This window comes from Pinus tabuliformis, chromosome 1_2 (assembly GCF_031772625.1).
Source record: "Pinus tabuliformis cultivar Carrire ecotype Pingquan chromosome 1_2, CPIR1, whole genome shotgun sequence".
Classification (NCBI taxonomy): domain Eukaryota; kingdom Viridiplantae; phylum Streptophyta; class Pinopsida; order Pinales; family Pinaceae; genus Pinus; species Pinus tabuliformis.
In genome coordinates this window covers 741,113,331-741,119,939 of record NC_142298.1, presented here as the reverse complement: position 1 = coordinate 741,119,939, position 6,609 = coordinate 741,113,331, and positions in this window count along the sequence as shown.

Genomic DNA, 6,609 nt, shown 5'->3' with positions numbered 1-6,609 from the left:
ACTCTCCAATTTGTTACATTGTCAGGAATAGATGGCCTAAACATTAACTCTATTGAAAATATGTCTGGACTAAAGTCTTCTGAGGGTATAAGCTTGGATGCCACATTAGTAAGTAAGTCGGCACTTGTGTTTTGTAGACTAGGGACTGAAGATATGTTGAAAGAAAAAAAATGAGAAGTCAATTTCTGAGCTAAAGATTGATAGTGTTTAAGGCGCCCAAAGACACAATGGATTGTATTTCTCACCTGTTTCACAATTATTTCCGAATCATCGTAGACTCACAGGTATTTGGCATTAAGACCGATGGCTTTTAACAGTCCTTGGATCAATGCTTCGTATTAAACGATATTATTAGTGCACTGGAATTCAAGTTTGCAGGCCAGCAGGGTTTTCTCCTTGCGAATTGATCAAAATGCATCCTGCCCCTGCGCCATCTTCTGATTTAGAACCGTTAAAATAGAGAGTCCATAACAGAGAGTTATTATAAACTTTATCTACTAAATTTAGACATTTGGAAGGATTTGTTTGTGAAAATTTTTCGATTTGAGAAACTACAGCGTTATCTAAAAAGGGAGACCTCTGAGCATTAAAGGATCCTAAAGAGGACTTGACTGAGTAATTTCCAATTATATTATTAGTGAAGGCAACAAGTTCGTTGCTTCCCTCGAGGTCGGTGACTGTATATTTCATGAATTTCTCTCAGTCTACCCTGATTTGGTTTGGTTTACCATTGTGTGGCAACCACATGTGAGACCAATCAGTTGCGAAATAACCGTGCAACTTTTCAGACCAATCCCTACTGAGAATTAAACCATAAAATTCAGGATATCGGCCACCAAAATATCAATTATTTGTGAAACTTTTGGATTAGAGGAAAGCATAATTGAAACTGATGTTATTTCTCCAAGCACCTTGACTTTTGTCCTATCTGATTGAAATATGTGCACTGCATATTTTTGAGGTGTAATGTTCAATTTGGTACACACAGCTCTTGGCATTATATTTGAGGAGGCTCCTGAATCAACAAGGCAGTTGTGAACGTTCCTGTTGAAAATTTCATAAGTGAGCAGAAATGGAGGAACATGAGAAATAGACCTATCACCAATCAGAACTAGATCTGAAGGATCTACTTTGTTTGAGGATGAGGGAGGTTTTCCCATATTGTAGGCAGCTTGAGTAACTACAGCAGATGGCAGAGGAGATACTGGAACTGCTTTCAAATCCCTTAATAGAATATTATGTTGGTGTTTGAGTTTAGTGAGCTCATGCAACGAGATGTTAGCTCTCGTCTTTTTCATGTCTTCTACTATATTGTATTCGACCGTATTTGAGATTACCAATTTTTTTTAAAGATTTGGGGAATCTGGAGGGATATGATCGGTTTGGCTAGTCTTATATTTCTTAGCTACTATTTTCTCCTTTGTAGGAGTAGCAACTTTTTGTTTCTGATTTGTGATAGACATGTCAGGATAATTTTTACTTCTTGTACTCACCAGTATTGCTTGTGCCTCTTCTTCAATTGGGAGGATAAAATCCCACATCCCATTTAGTTCAATTTCTTCTTATGTTTCAGCTTCATCTTCATTTGATTAATCTTCTTCTTCTTCTTGGTCAGATTCAACATTTGAAATGGTGTTTGGGGGTTCTGGTGCAGAAGAAGGGTTCTTTTTGAATGATAGAAAAGGTTTCTTGGGAGCAGAAGATTATGCGACCTGTTTTTTAATTTCAACCATTTCGTTATACATTGTTTTTAACACTTTCTGAAGGCCTTCAAGATCGAAAGGGTCCTTTGAAGCTTTCTTCTTAGAGTCATCCTTAAATGTTACTTTTTTGGTCTTCCTTTCATCTGTTTGTGATCTCTTTTCCAAAGCTATGATTCTTCTTTCTACAGACAAGGCTTCTTTCATGTTTTCTACAAGGGTAGCCTTATTGGCTCTATCTACAAAAATTGCAATATTATAAGGAAGAGATGATATATACCATTCTATTTGTACATCTACAATAGGTTTAGAGGCAGCTGGGATTTTGTTTAGCAATTTGTTAAATCTAGAGTTGAAATCTTTGATCTTTTCATCTGGATTAGCTTTCAAATTAGAAAGATCATTGATCAAGGATGCTATGGTCCTATCATCACCAAATTTTGCAAGAAATACTTCTTGAAAAGTATCCCAGTCTCTAATTGAACCCATTGGGAGGGAAAAATACCAAGACCCAACAAGTCTTTGGAAAGTATAAGGAAACAGTCTGATTACAACATCTTCATGTGAAACCCCATTGAGATTCATGGCTAACATAAAATTATTTAGATGTTCTTCGGTCGGGAGAGCATCGTCAGGATTATACTTAGGCAACCATTTTTCTGGGTTTGTTGGGAGTGCATTTGGATTTGCAACTAGGACAACACCAGGATTTGTCCAAGGTTGATTGGCCATAACTTGAGTTGGGAACTGAGAAAATGGGAAGGTCGGTCCAAAAGTAGGTATAGATGGCGAAGAACTTACTACTGGATTAGTATTGTTAATTGTAGTACTAATTGGAGAAGTGGATATTTGAGAAGTCGTGGATTGAATAGAAGTGGATGGGGAAGTAAATGGATGGAAAGGTGATGTGATCTTGTTGGTATCTGATTCAGATGTTGATGAAGTGACTTTCCTACATTGTGGAGGAATGGGGAACTCGAAAGGGGTAACTCCAGGTCTTTTACTTTGCAATCTAGTCAATACACCAGTTTGTTGTAATAAGGAGGTAACACTTTCTTCAAACACTTCGGGTCTCTCTGGTTTCTCTGCAGAAATGGATATCTGTTCCAATTTCTATATCAAAGAATGAACTTCGGGAGACTCGGGAGTGTAATCTGGAGAGGGTGGTTGTCTTACTACTTCAGGAGATGAGGGAGATGTTTCTACAACTTCAGACTTCTGATTAGGAGATTCTGAACGAGTTTTATAAGGTGTAGAAATGGTGGAGGGGTTTTGACTCTCATGAATAATTTTTTAATGATCTTTAGGTTTATATGCCATTCACAGTTGAATGCCCTCCTTCTAGCACCAAAATGTTGCGGCCTCAGGATTCTGCTACTGAAACATGGGGGATAACCACCCGGTCCGGACCTTAAGACAACTTCTTTTTCGTTTAAAGTGGTGGCTCTGACTAGGGATAATGGGACTAGTTTCCCAGTGTGGGTTTTATGAGGAGAGTGGGTGGTTCATGAGTGCTTTGAAATAGAATAATGATAATCTAAGTGACCTATTCTATAATGCAACTTCTCTAACTAACTAATTCTAATATAAACACGGGTATACCTGTGTGGTATGTGATCTACAAAGATATATGTGTAACATGTGATAATAAATATTGAACACAACTAAACAGAGATGATAACGTAAAAGATAATTCCTTTGAATAAATAGTTAGTCAAAGGAATTTATAAAATATATTGCATATATGATGAGTTATATATGAAATCAAAACTTCAGCTAGGTATCATACAAAAGTGCAATTAACGCTTAACAGAAACAATAAATCTCACATATAATTCATGAAAGTAAAGTTTTCTCATCAATTAAATGTAAACAGAATCAAGCATACACGATAATAGTACCATATGTGTGAAGTCCTGCTCATTTGGAAAATGACATAGACCAACTTCTTTCTTCAAATCAAATTGTCTCCCAAAAATACAAAAGTGCATCAACAAAGGAAAGTAGTCTGATATCTAAAAAAAACGATCATGTCCATAATTTCACCAAAGCATTCACAAACTTACAATAATGCATTCTTTGCAAATGTTTTTGATAAAATTCTAGACCCTTATCTAAATGCATGAGAAGGGTATAAATACTATTCTAACTCACTGTGCAAAGATAGATTATACAAAATTTGAGGAGATTTCAAACAACCTTCCTCCTAACTAGGTAACTAACTCCAAAAATAAATAGAAGATAAATAAATAGAACTAAGAGGGTGTCTTGTTGTCTACCAGCTTGTCCTTTAAATTGAAAATATCAGTCATCGGTTGAATTTGAGGAGGTGCCCCGAAATGAGTCCTGCGTTGTCCTATGAAGATCGCATCGGTGAGCGGTGGCAGCATCCTTTGAGTCGTATGAAGGGAACAGTTGAGAGTCATAATCTGGCTATGTGGCTTAACAAGATACTGCTAATACAACTCTGTTATGAAACCAACTCACAAAAATATAGAAAAGAGAGACCAACGCCTTAGAATTCAACCTCTTCGAGGGGGCAACCTCCTTTACATTACACAAATGAACAATTCTTAGATGTTTCAAATGACAAAACCTCATTTCTATATATAGGAGTCTAAGGAGTCACAATATAATCCAGCCGACCTAACAATAATAATATAAATCCACAAAAATAACAATAGAGGGATTCTACGGGGCACAGTAATAAAAATATGGGGACAATAGGGGCACAACAATATTAATGAGGGATACAACTACAATAGTAATGGCGTAATCACTAGTATTATAGGGACCTAACATGCCCCTCTCCTTCAAAAAAAGTGTTGTCCTCAACGCTTGAGTAGTTTTGGATGCTTCTGAATAAATTCTCATCCTCCCATGTGGAATCTTCAGCGGATAAGTTCTTCCACTTGATGAGATACTCCAAAATTGATCGATTTTGTAGCTGTCGAGTTCTTGTTTCTATGACTACTTCCTGTTCCAATATAATTTTTCCTTCCTCGTCAAGTTCTGGCAATATTGTTTGAATTGGGAGCTTGTTGCCTATAACCTTCTTTAAACATGAAACATGGAAAACTAGGTGCACTCAAGACGCTGCAGGAAGCTCCAATTTGTATGCCATAGTACCAATTTTTTGCAACACCTTGTATAGACCATAATACTTTGGTGATAATTTATTATCCTTCTTAGCTTGCTTGAGGGGCATTTGTTTATATGGTTGTAGCCGTAGGAATACCCAATCACCTACATGAAAACTTCTTTCGCTGCGATGTTGATTTGTCTGTTGTTTCATTCTATTCTGTGCCAACACGAGGTTATCCTTTAAGAGCTAGAGGACTTGTTGTTGATGTTCGATGTGATGTTCCACTGCTTGAACCTTAGAATTTTATCTTAAATATGATGTGATGGATGGTGGCTAATATCCATAAAGTGTCATAAATGGGGTCATTTTTGTTGTTGTATGGAAGGAAGTGTTATACCACCATTCAGCTAGAGGCAACCATTTAACCCATTGTGTATGTTTATCAGATACAAAGCAACGAAGATATCCTTCCAAACATTTGTTTACTATCTCAGTTTGCCCATCAGATTGAGGATGATAAGATGAGCTATGAGCTAACTGAGTAGTAAGACAAGAAAATAATTCTGTCCAAAAATTTCCAGTGAAAATGGGATCTTTGTCACTTACAATAATCTTTGGGTTTCCATGTAGCTTTTGAATTGTTTCCATAAATGCAGTAGAAACTGTACTGGCTTTAAATGGATGTGATAATGCACAAAAGTGTGCATATTTGGTAAGTTTGTCAACTACCACCATGATGACACTCTTTCCCTCAGACTTGGGTAAACCTGTGATAAAATCCATTGAAACCTCCTCCCAACGTTGGCTTGGAATGGATAAAGGTTGTAATAGACCCGGGGTCTTAATTGTTTCAACTTTATTTTGTTGGCAAACCAAACATTCCACCACAAACTTTTGAATATCCGATTTAAGGCCATCCCAAAAAAATTCCTTCTTAACCCTATGGTAAGTTTTTAAAAATCCTGAGTGCCCTCCTAAGGGAGAAGTGTGCAATTCCATAAGAATCTTTTGTTTGAGTTGCGAATTCCTACAGAGGTATAAGCGATCTTTGTACCATAACGAATCATTTTGCCAACTAAATATATCAAATGTACTGGAATCTTGTTGTAACTTTTGAATAAGTGCCCACACTTCTTCATCATTCTTCCATTCCTCCCTTGCTTTGTTTATCCAATCTGGTTGGATAATAGAAATGGCACACAACAGTGCTTCGACATCCTCATCCTTTCTTGAGAGTGCATCTGCCACCACATTTTGCTTCCCTTTTTTGTAGATGATTTCAAAGTCATAACCCAACATCTTTGTGACCCACTTTTGTTGCTCTTCAAAGGATAATCTTTGTTCTAAAAAGTATTTAAGGCTATCATGATCCGTTTTTACCTTGAAGTGTCTTCCCATTAGGTAGGGTCACAATTTCTTAAGTGCATGTAATATTGCCAACATTTCCTTCTCATAAATAGCTTTGTGTAAAAACTTTCTCTTGATTGGACGACTTTCAAAAACAATGGGTCTTTCATCTTGCATTAAAAAAACACCAATTCCAATTCCTGAAGCATCACATTCCACAATAAAGGCTTTTGTGAAGTCCGGTGTAGCTAAGACCGGTGCTTGGCACATTGCCTCTTTAAGATTTTCGAAGGCCTTTGTTGTTTCTAGAGTCCATGAAAATGCATCTTTTTTCAATAATGTTGTTAGAGGTGCTGCTATTCTCCCATAATTCTTAACAAACTTGCGATAATACCCTGTCAACCCGAGAAATCCTCGTAGATGCTTTATGGATGTAAGGATTTTCCATTCCTTAATGGCTTTAATTTTGCTAGGGTC